General features: G+C 41.3%; 1 protein-coding gene across 1 annotated transcript in view; it reads left to right on the forward strand.

The window, feature by feature from the left end:
- Nucleotides 1-332: 332 nt before the first annotated feature.
- The window catches only part of PLA2G2A (phospholipase A2 group IIA), a 33,790-nt gene continuing 11,439 nt past the window's right edge, over nucleotides 333-22,683 (forward strand). The window contains exons 1-2 of the mRNA XM_063706321.1: nucleotides 333-424; nucleotides 7,232-7,274. The gene's annotated coding sequence lies outside the window, so the exon portion shown is untranslated. The remainder of the gene's footprint in view (nucleotides 425-7,231; nucleotides 7,275-22,683) is intronic.

The following is a 22,683-nucleotide window of genomic DNA, read 5'->3' on the forward strand; positions in this document are numbered from 1 at the left end:
CTCTTAAATAAATACCTAGGACTGGAAATGTTTGCTCAACAGATAAGCTTATGTTTAATGTTACAAAGCAGGTCAAATTTCTTTCCAAAGTGCTTGTCCCATTTTACATTCCCACCAGCAAGGTGTGAGAGTTCTGGTTGCTTTACCTTCTATGCTTAACCTTTTAATGCTCAACGACCCATCCAACAGAAAAAAAAAAAAAAAGGTTCTGTGTCCTTAAGTCCAACCAATCCAGAGTAACCCTTCCTGTAACAACCTTGGACAGCACCAATCAGCTCTCCCCTCAAATTAGAACCTGTTCAAGGAGTGTGCTTAGTGGACAGCCCCAAGCCCATGTTCCTTTGGGATCTGCCGCAGTATTCATGACAAAGCCATGTTCTCCAGTGCTCTTCCCATGATGGTGATGACAGGGGACTAGAGCCAGGTAATTGTTTCCGAGTGCAGGACTCCTCTAATGGGCATAGTTCACCTGAGAACTCCTCATCAGATTGCTGAGACATTCTCAGAGCTGTGCCACAGTTTGAGCTTCTTCCTACCAAATGTTCCTTCCTTTTCTCTCTTCTTTTGAGGTAGGAGGTGGGACTTGACTCCAGAGATGGGGCTTGGACACCAGACCAAACTGAGAACTAAAACAGTATCAGGGTAGAAGTGATATAGAACTGCTGAGCTCCCAGCTAAACCCCGCCCTCAAGCTTGGAACCTTGGCCCTAAGTGAAAACAGCTGACCCTTCAGGCTGGGCTAAGTGTCCACTATTTTCACTTGGGGCCAAGGTTCCAAGCTTGAGGGTGGGGTTTAGCTGGGAACCCAGCCATTCTTTATCAGAAACAGCTTCCCATTAGACACATCCACCAGTGTGCTGTGTCAGTTTACCATTGCCATGGCAACACCTGGACGTTATCGCTCCTTTCCATGGCAACCTGATGACCCAGAAGTTACCAACATTTTCCCAGAAATTGCTGCATAATCCATCCCTTAATTTACATGTGGTTAAAAGTGGGTGTAACTATGACTACAGAACTGCCTCTGAGCTGCTACTCTGGGCACACTGCCTATGGAGTAGCCCTGATCTTCAAGAAGCAGTACCTCTGCTGCTGCTGCATACTGTTGTTTGAATAAAAGTTGCTAACACCACCAACTCAGCCTTGAATTCCTTCCTGGGTGAAGCCAAGAACCCTCCCAGGCTAAGCCCCAATTTTGGGGTTCACCTGCCCTGCTTCACCTTACTCTCTCTCCCTACTCTGTTCTCAATTGCCCCCATTAACTTTCATGGCTATTTTGCCCCATACATGTCTCACATTTCCAACTACATCTTGACATCTGCTTCCAGAGGATCAGAACTCACACATCATCTCTCAGGGGGAAGACAAGTAGAGGAATGGAGAAAACAAGGAAAGTCTTAAATCTCCCCTACCTAAGAAGCCTACAGATCTCCACTTCTCATCCTTCTTTTAGTTAACCCAAAAAATAAAACACCTAAATAAATAGGTACTCAAGATTGAGATAACTGCCAAGAAGGAAATAAATAGAATTATGTGGAAAAGAGTAAAGAGATGAGGGAGGAAGCTACTTGTTGTAAAAGACATATATGATAAAGAACTATTCTCCAAAATACACAAAGAATTCTTAAAACTCAATAATTAAAAAAAGAACAGGAGATCTGGCAAGATGGCTGAATAAGAATAGCTCTGGTCTGCAGCTCCCAGTGAGACCAACACAGAAGATGGGTGATTTCTGTATTTCCTTTTTTTTTTTTTAGTTATACTTTAAGTTCTAGGGTACATGTGCCTATTCTGCAGGTTTGTTACTTAGGTATACATGTGCCATGTTGGTTTGCTGCACCCATTAACTCATCATTTACATTAGGTATTTCTCCTAATGCTATCCCTCCTCCTGCCCCCCAACCCATGACAAGCCCCCATGTGTGATGTTCCCCACCCTGTGTCCAAGAGTTCTCATTGTTCAATTCCCACCTATGAGTGAGAACATGCGGTGTTTGTTTTTCTGTCCTTGTGATAGTTTGCTCAGAATGATGGTTTCCAGCTTCATCCATGTCCCTGCAAAGGACATGAATTCATCCTTTTTTATGGCTTCATAGTATTCCATGGTGTATATGTGCCACATTTTCTTAATCCAGTCTATCATTGATGGACATTTGGGTTGGTTCCAAGTTTTTGCTATTGTGAATAGTGCTGCAATAAACATACATGTGCATGTGTCTTTATAATAGCATGATTTATAATCCTTTGGGTATATACCCAGTAATAGGATCACTGGGTCAAATGGTATTTCTAGTTCTAAATCCTTGAGGAATCACCATACTGTCTTCCATAATGGTTGAACTAGTTTACACTGCCACCAACAGTGTAAAATATTCCTATTTCTCCACATCCTCTCCAGCATCTGTTGTTTCCTGACTTTTTTTTTTTTTTTTTGAGATGTGTGGTGTTATTTCTGAGGCCTCTGTTCTGTTCCATTGGTCTATCTCTCAGTTTTGGTACCAGTACCATGCTGTTTTTGTTACTGTAGCCTGTAGTATAGTTTGAAGTCAGGTAGCCTGATGCCTCCAGCTTTGTTCTTTTTGCTTAGGATTGTTTTGGCAGTGCAGGCTCTTTTTTGATTCCATATAAACTTTAAAGTATTTTTTTCCAATTCTGTGAAGAAAGTCATTGATAGCTTGATGGGGATGGCATTGAATCTATAAATTACCTTGGGCATTATGGCCATTTTCATGATATTCATTATTCCTATCCATGATCATGGAATGTTCTTCCATTTATTTGTGTCCTCTTTTATTTCGTTGAGCAGTGGTTTGTAGTTCTCCTTGAAGAGGTCCTTCACATCCCTTGTAAGTTGGATTCCTGGGTATTTTATTCTCTTTGTAGCAATTGTGAATAAGAGTTCACTCATGATTTGGCTCTCTATTTGTCTATTATTTGTATATAGGAATGCTTGTGATTTTTGCACATTGATTTTGTATCCTGAGACTTTGCTGAAGTTGTTTATCAGCTTAAGGAGATTTGGGGCTGAGACGATGCGGTTTTCTAAATATACAATCATGTCATCTGCAAACAGGGTCAATTTGACTTCCTATTTTCCTAATTGAATACCCTTTATTTCTTTCTCTTGCCTGATTGCCCTGGCCAGAACATCCAACACTATGTTGAATAGGAGTGGTGAGAGAGGGCATCCCTATCTCATGCCAGTTTTCAAAGTGAATGCTTCCAGTTTTTGCCCATTCAGTAAGATATTGGGTGTGAGTTTGTCATAAATAGCTCTTATTATTTTAAGATACGTGCCATCAATACCTAGTTTATTGAGAGCTTTTAGCATGAAGTGCTGTTGAATTTTGTCAAAGGCCTTTTCTGCATCTATTGATATACTCATGTGGTTTCTGTCATTGGTTCTGTTTATGTGATGGATTATGTTTATTGATTTGTGTATGTTGAACCAGCCTTGTATCCCAGGCATGAAGCCAACTTGATCATGGTGGATAAGCTTTTAGATGTGCTGCTGGATTTGTTTGCCAGTATTTTATTAAGGATTTTTGCATCAATGTTCATTAGGGACATTGGTCTAAAATTCTCTTTTTTGGTTGTGTCTCTGCCACGCTTTGGTATCAGGATGACGCTGGCCTCATAAAATGCATTAGGGAGGATTGCCTCTTTTTCTATTGACTGGAGTTGCTTCAGAAGGAATGGTACCAGCTCCTCTTCATACCTCTGGTAGAATTTGGCTGTGAATCTGTCTGGTCCTGGACTTTTTTTGGTTGGTAGGCTATTCATTATTGCCTCAATTTCAGAGCCTGTTATTGGTCTATTCAGAGATTCAACTTCCTCCTGGATTAGTCTTGGAAGGGTGTATGTGTCCAGGAATTTATCCATTTCTTCTAGATTTTCTAGTTTATTTGCATAGAGGTGCTTATAGTATTTTCTGGTGGTAGTTTGTATTTCTGTGGGATCAGTGGTGATATCCCTTTATCATTTCTTATTGTGTCTATTTGATTCTTCTCTCTTTTCTTCTTTATTATTCTTGCTAGCAGGCTATCAATTTTGTTGATCTTTTCAAAAAACCAGTTCCTGGATTCATTGTTTTTTTAAAGGGATTTTGTGTCTCTATCTCCTTCAGTTCTGCTCTGATCTTAGTTATTTCTTGCCTTCTGCTAGCTTTTGAATTTGCTTGCTATTTCTTCTGTAGTTCTTTTAATTGTGAGGTTAGGGTGTCAATTTTAGATCTTTCCTGCTTTCTCTTGTGGGCATTTAGTGCTTAAATTTTCCTCTATACACTGCTTTAAATGTGTCACAGAGATTCTGGTAAGTTGTGTCTTTGTTCTCATTGGTTTCAAAGAACATCTTTATTTCTGCGTTCGTTATTTATCCAGTAGTCATTAGGAGCAGGTTGTTCAGTTTCCATGTAGTTGTGCAGTTTTTAGTGAATTTCTTAATCCTGAGTTCTAATTTGATTGCACTGTGGTCTGAGAGACGGTTGTGACTTCCGTTCTTTTACATTTGCTAAGAAGTGCTTTACTTCCAACTATGTGGTCAATTTTGGGATAAGTGCGATGTGATGCTGAGAAGAATGTATATTCTGTTGATTTGAGATGGAGAGCTCTGTGGATGTCTATTAGGTCTGCTTGGTGCAGAGCTGAGTTCAAGCCCTGGATATTCTTGTTAACCCTCTGTCTTGTTGATCTATCTTATATTGACTGTGGGGTGTTAAAGTCTCCCATTATTATTGTGTAGGAGTCTAAGTCTCTTTGTATGTGTCTAAGAACTTGCTCTATGAATCTGGGTGCTCCTGTATTGGGTGCATATATATTTAGGATAGTTGGCTCTTCTTGTTGAATTGATCCATTGACCATCATGTAATGGCCTTCTTTGTCTCTTTTGATTTTTGTTGGTTTAAAGTCTGTTTTATCAGAGACTAGGATTGCAATCCCTGCTTTTTTTGCTTTCCATTTGCTTGGTAAATATTCCTCCTTCCCTTTATTTTGCACCTATGTGTGTCTCTGCAGGTGAGTTGGGTCTTCTGAATACAGCACACTGATGGGTCTTCACTGTTTATTCAATTTGCCAGTCTGTGTCTTTTAATTGGGGCATTTAGCCCATTTATATTTAAGGTTAATATTGTTATGTGTGAATTTGATCCTGTCATCATGACGTTAGCTGGTTATTTTGCCCATTAGTTGATGCAGTTTCTTCCTAGCGTTGATGGTCTTTACAATTTGGCATGTTTTTGCAGTGGCTGGTACCGGTTGTTCCTTTCCATGTTTAGTGCTTCCTTCAGGAGCTCTTGTAAGGCAGGCCTGGTGGTGACAAAATCTCTCAGCATTTGCTTGTCTGTAAAGGATTTTATTTCTCCTTCACTTATGAAACTTAGTTTGGCTGGATATCAAATCTGGGTTGAAAATTCTTTTCTTTAAAGAATGTGGAATATTAGCCCACACTCTCTCCTGGCTTGTAGAGTTTCTGCTGAGAGATCTGCTGTTAGTCTGATGGGCTTCCCTTTGTGGGTAACCTGACCTTTCTCTCTGGCTACTCTTAACAATTTTTCCTTCATTTCAACCTTGGTGAATCTCACAATTATGTGTCTTGGGGTTGTTCTTCTCGAGGAGTATCTTAGTGTTGTTCTCTGTATTTCCTGAATTTGAATGTTGGCCTGCCTTGCTAGGTTGGAGAAGTTCTCCTGTATAATATCCTGAAGAGTGTTTTCCAACTTGGTTCCATTCTCCCCGTCACTTTCAGGTACACCAATCAAATGTAGAGCTGGTCTTTTCACATAATGGTGAGACCAGCTCGGTCAGAGAGACATTAACCCAGTGGCACTAGAGGAATTAAAGACACACACATAGAAATATAGAGATATGAAGTGGGAAATCAGGGGTCTCACAGCCTTCAGAGCTGAGAGCCTCAAACAGAGATTTATCAACGTATTTATTAACAGCAAGCCAGTTATTAGTATTATTTCTATAGATATTAAACTAACTAAAAGTATCCCTTATGGGAAACGAAGGGATGGGCCGAATTAAAGGAATAGGTTGGGCTAGTTAACTGCAGCAGGAGCATGTCCTTAAGGCACAGATTGCTCATGCTATTGTTTGTGGCTTAAGAATGCCTTTAAGCAGTTTTCCACCCTGGGCAGGCCAGGTGTTCCTTGCCCTCATTCCGGTAAACCCACAATCTTCCAGTGTGGGCATTATGGCCATGATGAACATGTCACAGTGGTGCAGATATTTTATTTATGGCCAGTTTTGGAGCCAGTATATGGCCAGATTTTGGGGGTTTGTTCCCATCATGTCCCCCTTCTTTGATTTGCAAATCAATAAAAGCAAAGGCAGCTTTGTCACCGTGAGCTACTTCTCACAGGAGTCAGTATCCACATCTGCAGACTATACAAAAGCACAATCATCACTGAAATTACAGAGCTTCCAAGTGTTTTTATCCATTTTAATGGATTACTAGCTGCTAATTTGTCTTCAGCTCCTTTAGGCACTCCAGTTCCTGGCATTAAGGTCAGGTGTTGCTGGGATGCTTTAAATATTTGTTCTTTTAATTTTGCAGTATCCAAAGACAAGTTTGTAGAGTGTCTTTCTATATGCTTTTTTATTCTTTCCCAAATTTGGTCTTATTAGGAACTATTAATAATTTCCACAAATCCTTCTGTTTAGCTCCTACAGTGGGCCATATCATTTGTGGTAGAGGTGCCACTATACCACCATGGTTCCAGGTAATAGGAACTCTTGCCGTACTTCTTATCATTTCTACCATCTGACCATTTTGTTCAGATCAGCTGAACATAGTGTGGCCATGGCATGCAGACTTGGAGGTGCAATTCAAGCTGAACATCCCCTTAGGGGACCAATTAATAATGATTCCATAGGAATCTTTGCGCAGCACCTGTGCCTGTTCTGCAATGCAATATTCCTAAACAAGTACCTTCATTATTTCCGGCCAGGTTCAATTTTGTTTACTAATAGGTTTTTGAGGGTGGTATGCCTCAATTATAGGAGCAGATTTATTATGTTAAATACTGAGACCAGAAAGCATGTGTAACTGTGTCATACAGTGATTATATCCAGGCATTATTACCAGCCAGGATTGATAAATATGCCCAATAAGTATAATGGTTCTCTGTGTCAGCCCTTGTTGAAGGAATACTCATGGCAGTGGTGACAACTGCTATCATAGCTACCATTAAATTACTCGTTGCGACTGGTTATCCTGCTTTCCTCAGGTTTTCTTCCACCATCTGTGACAGCTTCTTGATCTGCCCCCAGGTAAGTGGCTGTGTTCAACAGGTGTTGCTCATGATAGTTGGGGTCCTCCTCAGCATCAGTCTCAACATGGCTGCAACCAGAGGGTCCTCAGGATCCTCCTGGAATCTGGCTCATGATAAGGTTTCAGGTGTCTTGATAGTATCCAAATTGGCTGTTGATTTTGGCTTGGAGAAACACAAGCATAACCTCTCCCCCAAGTTATTATTTTACCTATTTCCCAACTTTTTGTTATTGGATCTCTCCACCAAATCAGTTGTTCTGCTTCCATCTTTGCAGCTGGTTTCTGTAGATGCTGTTCAGCTGCTGATAACATCTGGCCTTTGGGCAGACTCAAAAAATTTAAAGTTAATAATGCTAGATTCAGTTGCATCTGTGGGGTTCCATGCTCTCTGTTTCCCACTTTCTGCTTTTGCAACTGCTGTTTTAGGGAAAGATTCATTCTTTCCACTATGGCTTGTCCTTGAGAATTGTATGGGATACCAGTAATGTGTTTAATATTCCACATAGATAAAAATGTAGCTAGAGCTTGGCTAGTATAGCCTGGGGCATTATCTGTTTTAATAGAGCCTGGAATGCCCATCACCTCAAAACTCTGCAAAAGGTGACGTTTAACACAGGCAGAAGACTCTCCTGATTGGCATGTAGCCCAGACAAAATGAGAAAAGGTGTCCACACATACATGTACATAAGCTAGTCTCCCAAATGAGGGAATATGTGTGACATCCACTTGCCAAAGGGAGTTAGGTTCCAATCCTCAAGGATTAACTCTCCCTGTAAAAGATGAGGAATGTACCGTTTGGCAAGTTGGGCATCACTGGATAATAGCTTTATCTTCTTTCCAGGTAATGCCGTATCTGCGTTTGAGACCAGAGGCATTAACATGGGTTAAATTGTGAAAGTGTCTAGCATTAGATATTGCATTAGCGACTAGGCAATCAGCCATTTAACTTCCTTCAGTCAAAGATCCTGGAAGAGGTACATGAGCCCTAATGTCAGTGATGTAAAAAGGATGCATTCTACTTCTAACTGCTGTTTGCAATTGGGTAAAAAAAGTCATCAGTTGTTCATCTGTATGAATCATAACTGAGCATTTTCAATTAACTGTGTGGAATGAACCACATATGAAGAATCAGAAATCACATTAGTAGGCATATCAGAAGAAGTCAATACTTCAGTTACAGCTACAAGCTCTGCTTTTTGAGCTGAAGTATAAGGTGTCTGGAAAACTTTACTTTTTTGAGCCAAAATAAGAAGCTTCACCATTACTAGACCCATCTGTAAAAATATTCTTGGCACCTTCAATTGGTTTAAATTTAGTTATTTTAGGGAGAATCCAATTAGTTAATTTCAAAAACTGAAACAGTTTCATTTTAGGAAAATGATTATCAAGAATAATCAGCTAAATGGGTTTGCCAAGTAAGACTATTTATAAAAGCTTGCTGTATTTGTGTCTTCTTGAGAGGGACAATAATTTTTCCAGGATCATATCCATGTAATTTAACAATCTGAGTTCTCCCAATCCCTATCATATTAGTGATTTGATCTAAATATGGAGTTAGAGTCCGTGAATTAGCATGTGGAAGAAAAAGCCACTCAGTATACTAAGTCCTGTTCTTGTACAATAACACCAGTAGGTGAATGCTGAGTTGAAAAAATCAGCAAATCTAGAGTCTTCTCTGGATCTATTCTATTTATTTGAGCTTTATGGACTTGCTTCTCAATTAGTTGTAACTCTGCCTCAGCCTCCTTTGTTAATTGCCGAGGGCTAGTGAGACTGGGATTTCCTCTAACGATAGAAAACGGATTACTCAGGGCATAGGTAGGAATGCCTGGAGCAGGTCATATCCAATTAATGTCCCCTAGTAATTTTTGAAAAGTCATTTAATGTTTTTAATTGATCCCTATGTATGGTTGCTTTCTGTGGCACAGTGGTAGTGTCATTTACTAAGGTCCCCAAGTAGGAGTAAGGAGGAGTAGTATGAATTTTGTCAGGAAATATAACTAAGCCAGCACAAGGAATCAAATTTTGCAAGCGATCTAAGATTGGAGTAATATTTCTCGAGTGGGGGCAGCACAAAGTATATCACCCATAAAATGAATAATGTAACACTGTGAAAATTTTTTACTAGGAGGTTCAATGGCTTGCCCTACATAGGTCTGGCAAATAGTTGGACTGTTTAACATGCTGTGTGGCAACACATTCCAATGATAATGCTTAGCAGGCTTCAGGTTGTTTACTGCAGAAATTGTAAATGCAAACCGTTCGTAGTCTTGCTCAGCTAAAGGGATAGTAAAGAAACAGTCTTTTAAATCTATGACTATTAAAGTCAATTTTTTGGAATTATAGCAGGAGAAGGCAATCCTGGCTGTAATGCTCCCATAGGTTGTATAACTCAGTTGATAACTCTTAAGCCAGTTAACATTCTCCATTTACCTGATTTTTTCTTAATTAGGAAAACTGGAGAATTCCAAGGTGAAAATGTTGGAGCTATGTGCCCATTTTCTAATTGTTCAGTAACTAATTTCTCTAAAGCCTCCAGTTTCTCTTTACTTAGCAGCCATTGTTCTACCCAAATTGGCTTATCTGTTAACCATTTTAAAGGTATAGATTCTGGAAGCTTAACAATGGCCGCCATCAAAAATGATATCCTAATCTTTGGCAAGAACTGTGTCTTTCTGTTTGAAGTGGTTCTTTCAAATCTTGCAAATTTTTTTCTAGTCCCATACCAGGGACATACCACATTTCATGCATTATATGTTGACTTTGAGGGCTATATAATTGTTCTGGAATTAGAACTTTTGCTCCCCATTGCTGTAATAAATCTCTTCCCCATAAATTTATAGGTACAGAAGTTATAATTGGTTGAATAGTCCCATGTTGTCCATCAGGCCCTTCACAATGCAAAATATAACTACTTTGATATACTTCAGGGACTTTACCAACTCCAACTATATTAAATTGAGTGGGTTGAATTGGCCATGCAGATGGCCAGTGCTGTAGAGAAATGATTGAAATGTCCACTCCTGTATCTACCAAACCTTTAAATTTCTTTTCCTGAATAGTTATTTCACAAGTAGGATGTTTATCAGTAATTTGATTCACCCAGTAAGCTACTTTGCCTTGTTTATTTGTGCTTCCAAATCCTCCTGTTCATTTAATTTCACTTTTCCCCATTTCCACATATGGCACAATCAGGAGTTGTGCTACGTCCTCTCCTGGCTCTGCTTTCCAGGGAACAGAAGTAGATATAACAATTTCAATTTCCCCATTGTAATATGAATCAATGACTCCTGTATGTATTTGTACCCCTCTTAAATTTAAACTAGAACTTCCTAGAAGTGATCATATCATACCCTCTGCAAGGGTCCACAGACTCCTCTTGGGACCTTTTCTGGGGGTTCCCCAGGCAGAAGTCTCACAGATTTTGTGCAGCATAAATCTACTGTGGCACTACTGGCTGTGGCGGGGGACAGACATTGTATGGGGGTGAGAGAATGGCCTGCACTGCAAATGCCCCAGTTTAGAATGGGGCCCGGGATGGGCCCCTCATGATTTTTTCTGAAATCAGGTTCCCTTCTTTATCAAACTTAGAGTGACACTGATTAGCCCAATGTTTTCCTTTTTTATATTTTGGACATATTTCAGACTCAGCAGTTTTCTTTTTTCCACTATCTGGCAGCCTGACTCGCTGATTATTTCTACATTCTTTTTTAGTATGAATAGCTTGCTTAAATTCTTTGAGTAATTTAAAAGGAAAAGGCTCAAATGTAGCTATAATATTTCCTTGTTGATCTGGGGGGTGTATTCTAACAGGGAACTGCCAAGCCTCTAAATCACCCTCTCATCTAGCTTGCTGAATTCCTGCCTGAATAGAACTAAGAGCGATCACTCGAGGCACTGCTCAAACAGTCACTGGGGCAACTACTTTTCGCCCAGTGTTCTCCGGAAAAGAAAGATCTGGAGGGTCATTTTCTTCAAAATAACGAAGGGGTGCACAAGGGTAGGGATGAACCTCTCCCTCCTTTGCCGCTTTAGCTCTAGCTGGCAAATAAACCTGGTCTGTAACCTCTACTGTTACTTCATTATACTCTCCTTCCTCTGCATCATCAGTGTGAAAAAGTTCCAAGGTGGAATGAATCACAGCCCACACTTGTCCCATTGTTACCCTGATGCTTCTGAGCTCCCCTTCTTACTCACCACGGGGACTGCTTTAAGAGTACTCGGGTGTCCTCCAGCTAGTTCCACATTCTCCAACCATTGGTCTGGTGACCCTTCAACCTGGATTTGAGCCCCCATGATGGACGCCACTTGCCAAGACCAGCTCAGTCGGGGAGACCCTAACCCAGCGGCGCTAGAGGAATTAAAGACACACACACAGAAATATAGAGGTGTGAAGTGGGAAATCAGGGGTCTCACAGCCTTCAGAGCTGAGAGTCTTGAACAGAGATTTACCCATGTATTTATTAACAGCAAGCCAGTCATTAGCATTTTTTCTATAGATATTAAATTAACTGAAAGTATCCCTTATGGGAAACAAAGGGATGGGCCGAATTAAAGGAATAAGTTGGGCTAGTTAACTGCAGCAGGAGCATGTCCTTAAGGCACAGATCACTCATGCTATTGTTTGTGGCTTAAGAATGCCTTTAAGCAGTTTTCCACCCTGGGTGGGCCAGGTATTCCTTGCCCTCATTCCGGTAAACCCACAACCTTCCAGTGTGGGCATTATGGCCATCATGAACATGTCACAGTGCTGCAGAGATTTTATTTATGGCCAGTTTTGGGGCCAGTATATGGCCAGATTTTGGGGGGTTTGTTCCCAACACATAGTCCCATATTTCTTAGAGGCTTTGTTCATTTCTTTTTACTCTTTTTTCTTTAAATTTCTCTTCTCACTTTATTTCATTAATTTGATCTTCAATCACTGATACCCTTTCTTCCACTTGATCAAATCATGTATTGAAGCTTGTGCACGTGTCACCAAGTTCTTATGCCATGGTTTTCAGCTCCATCAGGTCATTTCAGGTCTTCTCTACACTTTATTCTAGTTAGCCATTTGTCTAATCTTTTTTCAAGGTTTTTAGCTTCCTTGCAATGGGTTTGAACAACCTCCTTTAACTCAGAGAAGTTTGTTATTACAGACCTTCTGAAGCCTACTTCTGTCAGCTTATCAAAGTCATACTCCATCCAGCTTTGTTCCATTCCTGGCAAGGAGCTGTGATCCTTTGGAGGAGAAGAGGCACTCTTGTTTTTAGAATTTTCAGCTTGTCTGCTCCGGTTTCTCCCATCTTTGTGGTTTTATCTAACTTTGGTCTTTGATGCTGGTGACCTACCGATGGGGTTTTGGTGTGGATGTCCTTTTTGTTGATGTTGATGCTATTCCTTTCTGTTTGTTAGTTTTCCTTCTTAGAGACAGGTCTCTCAGCTGCAGGTCTGTTGGAGTTTGCTAGAGGTCCACTCCAGACCCTGTTTGCCTGGGTATCACCAGCAGAGGCTGCAGAACAGCAAATATTGCAGCCTGATCCTTCCTCTAGAAGCTTCGTCCCAGAGGGGCACCTGCCTGTATGAGGTGTCAGTCAGCCCCTACTGGGAGGTGTCTTCCAGTTAGGCTACACACGGGTCAGGGACCCACTTGAGGAGGCAGTCTGTCTGTTCTCAGGGCTCAAACACTGGACTGGGAGAACCACTGCTCTCTTAAGAGCTGTCAGACAGGGACGTTTAAGTCTGCAGAAGTTTCTGCTGCCTTTTGTTCAGCTATGCCCTGCCCCCAGAGGTGGGGTCTACAGAGGCAGCAGACCTTGCAGAGCTGCAGTGAGCTCTGCCCAGTTTGAGCTTCCCCAGCCACTTTGTTTACCTAGTCAAGCCTCAGCAATGGTGGACACCCCTTGCCCTGCCAGGCTGCTGCCTTGCAGGTCTATCTCAGACTGCTGTGCTAGCAGTCAGCAAGGCTCCATGAGCATGGGACCCACTGATCCAGATACAGGATATAATCTCCTGGTGTGCCGTTTGCTAAGATCATTGAAAAATTGCAGTATTAGGGTGGGGGTGTCCCAATTTTCCAGGTACAGTCTGTCATGGCTTCCCTTGGCTAGGAAAGGGAAATCCCCTGACCCCTTGTGCTTCCTGGGTGAGGTGATGCCCCACCCTGCTTTGGCTCACCCTCCATGGGCTGCGCCCACTGTCCAACAAGTCCCAAAGAGATGAACTTGATACCCCAGTTGGAAATGCAGAAATCACCATCTTCTGCATTGATCACGCTTGGAGCTGCAGACCGGAGCTATTCCTATTCGGCCATCTTGGAATGGACTGATTTCTGCATTTCCAACTGGGGTACCCTGTTCATCTCATTGGTTCCAGCCCACAGAGGGTGAGCAAAAGCAGGGTGGGGAGTTGCCTCACCCAGGAAGTGCAAGGAGCCAGGGGCCTCCTTTTCCCAGCCAAGGGAAGCTGTGAGGAATTGTGCTACCTGGCCCAGATACTATGCTTTTCCCATAGCTTTTGCAATCCACAGACCAGGAGATTCCCTCGTGTGCATATACTACCAGGGCCCTGGGTTTCAAGCACAAAACTAGGCAGCTGTTCAGGCAGACACCGAGCTAGCTGTAGGAGTTTTTTTGTTTGTTTGCTTTTTTGGTACCCTAGTGGTGCCTGGAACCCCAGTGAGACAGAACCATTCACTGCCCTGGAAAGGGATCTGAAACCAGGGAGCCAAGTGGTCTCACTGAGTGGGTCCCACTCCCACAGAGCACAGCAAGCTAAGAGCCACTGGCTTGAAATTCTCACTGCCAGCACAGCTGTTTGAAGTCAACCTGGAATGATCCAGCTTGGTGCAGGGAGAGGCGTCCGCCATTATTGAGGCTTGAGTAGGCAGTTTTCCCCAGACAGTGTTAAGGAGGCCTGGAAGTTTGGACTGGGTGGAACTCAACACAGCGCAGCAAAGTGGCTGTGGCCAGACTGCCTCTCTAGATTCCTCTTCACTGGGCGGGGCATCTCTGAAAGAAAGGCAACAACCCCAGTCAAGGGCTTATGGATAAAACTCCCATCTCCCTGGAACAGAGCACCTAGGGGAAGGGGCAGCTGTGGGCACAGCTTCAGTGGACTTAAACATTCCTGCTTGTGAGCTCTGAAGAGAGCAGTGGACCCTTATAAGGAAGGTTCTCCCAGCACAGCACTCAAGCTCTGCTAAGGGACAGACAGTCTTCTCAAGTGGGTCCCTGACCCTCCTGCCTTCTGACTAGGAGAAACCTCCCTACAGGGGTTGAAAGACACTTCATACACTAGAGCTCTGCCTGGCATCAGGCCAGTACCTCTCTGGGACAAAGCTTCCAGAGGAAGGAGCATGCAGCAATCTTTGCTCTTCTGCAGCCTCCACTGGTGATACCCAGGCAAATAGGGTCTAGAGTGGACCTCCAGCAAACTGCAGCAGACCTGCAGAAGAGGGGTCTGACTGTTAGAAATAAAACTAACAAACAGAAAACAATTACATCAACATCAACATCAACAAAAAGGACCCCCACACAGAAACCCCATCCAGAAGTCATCAGCCTCAAAGATCAAAGGTAGATAAATCCACAAAGATGAAGAAAAACCAGCGTAAAAAATGCTGAAAATTCCAGAAACCAGAATGCCTCTTCTCCTTCAAATGATTGCAACTCCTTTCCAGCTAAGGCACACAACTGGACAGAGAATGAGTTTGATGAATTGACATAAGTCGGCTTCAGAAGGTGGGTAATAACAAACTCTTCTGAGCTAAAGCAGCATGTTCTAACCCAATGTAAGGAAGCTAAAAACCTTGACAGAATGTTATAGAAACTGCTAACTAGAATAACCAGTTTAGAGAAGAACATAAATCACCTGATGGAACTGGAAAACACAGCACGAGAACTTCGTGAAGCATACACAAGTATCAATAGCTGAATCAATCAAGCAGAAGAAAGGATATCAGAGATTGAAGATCAACTTACTAAAATAAGGTGTGAAGACAAGATTAGAGAAAAAAGAATGAAAAAAAATGAAAAAAGCCTTCAAGAAATATGGGACTATGTGAAAAGACCAAACCTACGATTGATTGGGGTCCCTAAAGTGACGGGGAGAATAAAACCAAGCTAGAAAACACACTTCAGGATATTATCCAGGAGAACTTCCCCAACCTAGCAAGGCAGGCCAACATTCAAATTCAGGAAATACAAAGAACATCACTAAGATACTCCTCAAGAAGAGCAACCCCAAGACACATAATTGTCAGATTCTCCAAGGTTGAAACACAAGAAAATATATTAAGGGCAGCCAGAGAGAAAGGTCAGGTTACCTACAAAGGGAAGCCCATCAGACTAACAAGGGATCTCTCTGCAGAAACCCTACAAGCCAGAAAAGAGTGGAGGCCAATATTCAACATTCTTAAAGAAAAGAATTTTCAACCCAGATTTGATATCCAGCCAAACTAATTTTCATAAGTAAAGGAGAAATAAAATCCTCTACAGACAAGCAAATGCTGAGAGATTTTGTCACCACCAGGCCTGCCTTACAAGAGTTCCTTAAGGAAGCACTAAACATGGAAAGGAACAACCAGTGCCAGCCACTGCAAAAACACACTAAAATATAAAGACCAATGACACTATGAAGAAAGTGCATCAACTAATGTGCAAAATAACCAGCTGGCATCATGATGACAGGATCAAATTCACACATAACAATATTAACCTTAAATGTAAGTGGGCTAAATGTCCCAATTAAAAGACACAAAGTGGCAAATTGGATAAAGAGTCAAGATCCATCAGTGCACTGTATTCAGGAGACCCATCTCAGGTGCAAAGACACACATAGGTTCAAAATAAAGGGAAGGAGGAATATTTACCAAGCAAATGGAAAGCAAAAAAAAAAAACAAAAAAAAAAAACAGCAGGGATTGCAATCCTAGTCTCTGATAAAACAGACTTTAAACCAACAAAGATCAAAGAAGAAAAAGAAAGGCATTACATAATGGTAAAGGGATCAACTCAATAAGAAGAGCTAACTATCCTAAATATATATGCAACCAATACAGGAGCACCCAGATTCATAAAGCAAGTTCTTAGACACCTAAAAAGAGACTTAGACTCCCAAACAATAATTGTGGAAGACTTTAATACCTCACTCTCAATATTAGACAGATCAATGAGACAGAAAATTAAAAAGGACATTCAGGACTTGAACGCAGCTCTGGACCAAGAGGACCTAATAGATATCTACAGAACCCTCCACCAAAAATCAAGAGACTATACATTCTTCTCAGTACCACATAGCACTTATTCTAAAATCGACCACATAATTGGAAATAAAACACTCCTCAGCAGATGCAAAAGAATAGAAATCATAACAGTCAGCCTCTCAGACCATAGTGCAATCAAATTAGAACTAAGGATTATGAAACTCAGTCAAAACTGCACAACTACATGGAAACTGAACAACCTTCTCCTGAATGACTACTGGGTAACCAACAAAATTAAAGCAGAAATAACGAAGTTCTTTGAAACCAGTGAGAAAAGAGAGACAACATACCAGAATCTCTGGGACACATTTAAAGCAGTGTGTAGAGGCAAATTTGTAACACTAAATGCCCACATCAGAAAGCAGGAAAGATCTAAAATTGGCACCCTTATATTACAATTAAAAGAACTAGAGAAGCAATAGCAAACAAATTCAAAAGCTAGCAGAAGGCAAGAAATAACTAAGATCACAGCAGAACTTAAGGAGATAGAGACACAAAAAACCTTTCAAAAAATCAATGAATCCAGGAGCTGGCTTTTTGAAAAGATTAACAAAATAGACCACTAGCCCGACTAATAAAGAGGAAAAGAGAGAAGAATCAAATAGATACAGTAAAAAATGATAAAGGGGATATCACCACTGATCCCACACAAATACAAACTACCACCAGAGAATGCTATAAACACCTCTATGCAAATAAACTAGAAAATCTAGAAGAAATGGATAAATTCCTGGACACATACTCCCTCCCAAGACTAAACCAGGAAGAAGTCAAATCCCAGAATAGACCAATAACAAGTTCTGAAATTGAGGCAGTGATTAATAGCTTACCAACCAAATAAAAGCCCAGGACGAAATGGATTCATAGCCAAATTCTACCAGAGGTACAAAGAGGAGCTGGTGCCATTCCTTCTGAAACTATTCCAAACAATAGAAAAAATCCTGATTCCAAAACCTGGCAGAGACAACAAAAAAAGAAAATTTCAGGCCAATATCCCTGATGAAAATCAATGCAAAAATCCTCAATAAAATATTGGCAAACCGAATCCAGCAGCATACCAAAAAGCTTATCCACCACGATCAAGTCAGCTTCACCTCTGAGATGCAAGGCTGGTTCAACATACACAAATTAGTAAACGTAATCCATCACATAAAGAGAACCAATGACAAAAACTACATGAGTTCAATAGGTGCAGAAAAGGCCTTCGATAAAATTCAACACTCCTTCATGCTAAAAACTCTCAATAAACTAGGAGTTGATGGAACATACCTCAAAATAATAAGAACTTTTTAGGACAAACCCACAACCACACACCAGGGCCTTTTGGGGGTTGGGGGGAAAGGGGAGGGAGAGCATTAGGACAAATACCTAATGTATGTGGGTCTTAAAACCTAGATGACAAGTTGATAGGTGCAGCAAACCACCATGACACATGTATACTTATCAATAAACCTGCATGTTCAGCACATGTATCCCAGAACTTAAACTAAATTTTTAAAAAAGAACAATCCAATTAAAAAACTGGCAAGAGACATGACCAGATATCTCACAAAAGGTACACAGATGGCAAATAAGCACATGAAAAGATGCTGAACATGATACGTCATTAGAATTACAAATTAAGGCTGGGCGTAGGGGCTCGCCCCTGTAATCCCAGCCCTTTGGGATGCTGAGGCAGGCAGATCCCTTGAGGTCAGGAGTACAAGAACAGCCTGGCCAATATGGTGAAACCCCATCTCTACTAAAAATACAAAAATTAGCTGGGTATGGTGGTGCACTTCTGTAACCCCAGCTACTCATGAGGCTGAGGCAGGAAAATCACTTGAACCCAGGAGGCAGAAGTTGCAGTGAACTGAGATTGTGCCAAAGCACTCCAGCCTGGGTGACAGAGCTAGACTCCATCTCAAAAAAAAAAAAAAAAAAAAAAAAAATTACAAATTAAAACCATGAGATACCATCACACGCATATTAGAATGGCTAATGTCCAAAATACTGACAATATAAAATTGTTACTGAAGTGTCAGGGGTTTGGTCTAGGTCTTGTTGCTTACGGCACAGAAAGTCAATCACCAAGACAGTGAGTACTGCCAGGGAAGAAGGCTTTGATGAGATGCTGCAGCTGAGACAGTGGGAGATCAGTCTCAAATCCACCTGCCCAATCAATTAAAACTGGGAAGTTATATAGCAGGGAAGAAATGTATCCATGTGTAGGAAAACAGCAGTTAGGAAGGGATAAGGTAGATGAGTTGGTCAACAGGAAGCAGGTAGTCAGTTAGGCCTATTGGGGGAAATTCAGCCAGATATCAGGCAAAATTCACTCCCGATATTTCATGTAGTTTCTTTTCTATTTTCCCTAAGTGTCAGCTGGTCTGAGAAATAAAGGGACGGAGTACAAAAGAGAGAAATTTTAAAGCTGGGTGTCCAGGGGAGACATCACATGTTGGCAGGTTCTCTGATGCCCCACAAGCTGCAAAACCAGCAAGTTTTTATTAGTGATTTTCAAAAGGGGAGGGAGTGGGTCACAGAGATCACATGCTTCACAAGGTAATAGAATATCACAAGGCAAATGGAGGCAGGACGAGATCACAGGACCACAGGACGGGTCGAAATTAAAATTGCTAATGAAGTTTTGGGTATTGGGCATGAAGTTTGGGCATGGTCATTGATAACATCAGGAGACAGGGTTTGAGAGCAGACAACCGGTCTGACCAAAACTTACTAGGCGGGAATTTCCTCGTCCTAATAAGCCTGGGAGTGCTACAGGAGACTGAGGCTTATTTCATCCATACAGCTACAACCATAAAAGATAGCCACCCCTGAAAGTGGCCATTTCAGAGGCCTACCCTCAGGGACGCATTCTCTTTCTCAGGGATGTTCCTTGCTGAGAAAAAGAATTCAGCAATATTTCTCCCATTTGCATTTGAAAGAAGAGAAATATGGCTCTGTTCTGCCCAGCTCACTGGCAGTCAGAGTTTAAGGTTATCTCTCTTTTTCCCTGAACATTGCTGTTAACCTGTTCTTTTCCCAAGGTGCCCAGATTTCATATTGTTCAAACACACATGCTCTACCAACATTTTGTTCAGTTAACGCAATCATCACAGGGTCCCAAGGCAACACACATCCTCCTCAGTTTAAGAAGATGAAGGAATTAAGAGATTAAAGACAGGCATAGGAAATCACAAGGGTATTGACTGGGGAAGTGATAAGTGTCCATGAAATCTTCACAACTTATGTTCAGAGATTGCAGTAAAGACACGTGTAAGAAATTACAAAAGTATTAATTTGGGGAACTAATAAATGTCCATCAAGTCTTCACAATTTATGTTCTTCTGCCATGGCTTCAGTTGGTCCCTATGTTCGGGTTCCCTGACTTCCTGCAACATAGTCCATTATGACAGGCAAGGGATCTGGTGTCTTATTGTCCAGATGCAGTTATCTGGTAAGTTTCAATTCCTTGATACTATCTCAGAGGCTTGCTGGTTGGTTTCCTGAGAAAGGAAGTCAGATAAGACAAATGTAACTTTCTCAAGTTTTAAGACTGGGAGAGTCAATTTCCATGTTTATTCAAAGAAACCCATAAACATCAGTTCTACAGGACAATTGGGCTGGTTTCAAAATGGCTGGTGAAGATGTGGAGTAATAGAAACTCTCATTCATTGTTGGAGGGAATGCAAAATGGTACAGCCGTTTGGAAGACAGTTTGGTATTTTCTTACAAAAATACACATTAAACTCTTGTTGTATGATCCAGCAATTGTGCTCCTTGATATTTACCCTAATAAGATGAAAACTGATTTCCACACAAAGACCTGCACATGAAATGTTTCAAATCTTTATAGCAGCTTTATTCATAATTGCTAAAACTTGGAAGCAACCAAGTTGTCCTTCAGTAGGTAAATGGATTAACTGTGGTACACACGACAATGTAATATTACTCAATAATAAAAATAAATGAGCTCTCAAGTCATCAAAAGACATAGAGGAAACTTAAAGGTATATTACTAAGTGAAAGAAGTCAATTTGGAAGGCTACATACTGTATGATTCAACTACATGACATTCGAAAAGGGTTAAACTATGGAGACAGTAAAAAGATCTTGGTTGTCAGGATGATGTTTGGGGGAAGGAGGAATAAATAGGCAGAGCATAGAGAATTTTTAAGGTAGTGAAACTACTCTGTCTCATACTGTAAGAGTGGATACATGTCACATTACATTTGCTAAAACCCATAGAGTGTATAATACCAAGAATGAGCCCTAATATAAACTATGGACTTCCTTTGATGTGTCAACATCAGCTCATTGATTCTAACAGAGGTACCACAATGGTGGGGGATGTTGATGGTGAAGGAGGATGTGTGTTTGGGGAAGAGGGAATATGTGGGGACTCTCTGTACTCTCAGATCAAGTTTATTTTGAATGTCACTGCTCTTTCAAAAAGCCTTTTAAAATAAGGAGAGGAAGAGAGAAGGAAATGCAGTGTTTAGCCTTCTAGCCTCTGCAATACTGAGAGACACGCCAGAAGGCTGGAATAAATGTTGAGTGAGCTAAGCCACAGAAACCGCTTACCCAGATAACTCCTAAACTCCCTCCAGACCTCTGGTAAAGTGCCATCTCCTTAGAAAACCTTCTCTGATCCCCCGACTAGTTGACGGCTCTCTGCCTCATGCTGTCCCAATGGATCATAGCACATGACATTCTATAATTGTGCGTGTGTGTGTGTGTGTGTGTGTGTGTGATCATCTGACTGATGTCTGTCTCTGTTGCCAGATTAAAAAATGCTCTCAGGGAAGAAATTGTTTCTGTTTTGCCCACCATGGCATTACCACGCAGTGCCTGGATTATTGAGTAGGTCCTCAATAAATATTTATTGAAGGAACAGTGATATTTTTAAAACTGTAAGAAGAATGAACGCAAAATGAAAAGTCTAACAGAGCATTCTGTTGCTGAGGCCATGGAGGAAAAGACAGTCTCAAACATTAGTAGTGAGAATGTGAGCTAGTTCAACCATTCTGTAGAAGAATTTGACATTACCTAACAAAATTACACATGCACTTACCTTTTGACCCAGTAATCCTACTTCTAGGAATCTGTCCAGAAGGTACATCTCCAATGTTATGAAAATACACATGCACAGGTTGCTGACTGAATCAATATTTGTAATTGTGAAACACTAGAAAAAACCTAAATGCCTATTCTCGGAGAATGGTTGGGAAAATTACAGTACATTCCCACAATGGAGGACTATAGAAATGCAAGAGGGGCTTTGACCCTGTCAGGGAAGCCACCAGGAAAGACTTCCCTGAGTTAGGAGGAAAAAAATTAAACATATTTTTTTTAAAAGAAAGAAGATCTCTATCTGCTTATATGAAGTGATTTCCTAGATATACTGTTGGGTAAAAATAGCAAAGTACAAAATGATCTACGATATGCTACCCTTTGTGTAAGAAAGCAGAGGCTAAAAGAAAATAAACATATACCTACACATTTATGCAAAAGATTCAGGAAGAATCAACCAAAAACGAATGAGATTGGCTACTATGATAAACATACCCTAGAATGACCTCCAGTGAGTTTACCTTTGTATAATCCTTTCCCCAAGAACCTGTGAATTGCTTCTAACAGAATACAGCAAAGGATGTGGGGTAGTCAGACCCTTGATGAGGCTACATTATGGAAGATTTCAGTCTTAGCAGATTGGAGTGAGTGATTCTCCTGGTGGCCTTGAAGAAGGGAGCTGCCATGTTGTAACTGCCTATGGAGAGGAAGTCTAGGAGCTGAGGCCATGGAGGAGCATGGGGGCGGACCAAGCAGAGGGGTATGATCTTTACATAGGAACACAAGCCAAACAACTTGTTTGCAGTCTTGTGAGATAAGAAACCTATGTTTTTTGTTTGTTTGTTTGTTTGTTTTTCGAGACAGAGTTTCACTCTTGTTGCCCAGGCTAGAGTGTAATGGCGCAATCTCGGCTCATGGCAACCTCCGCCTCCTGGGTCCAAGCGATTCTCCTGCCTCAGCCTCCCGAGTAGCTGGGATTACAGGCATGTGCCACCACACCCGGCTAATTTTGTATTTTTAGTAGAGACAGGGTTTCTCCATGTTGGTCAGGCTGGTCTCGAACTCCTGACCTCAGGTGACCCACCCGCCTCAGCCTGCCAAAGTGCTGAG

The sequence above is a fragment of the Gorilla gorilla genome, chromosome 1 (genome assembly GCF_029281585.2).
Source record: "Gorilla gorilla gorilla isolate KB3781 chromosome 1, NHGRI_mGorGor1-v2.1_pri, whole genome shotgun sequence".
Lineage (NCBI taxonomy): Eukaryota > Metazoa > Chordata > Mammalia > Primates > Hominidae > Gorilla > Gorilla gorilla.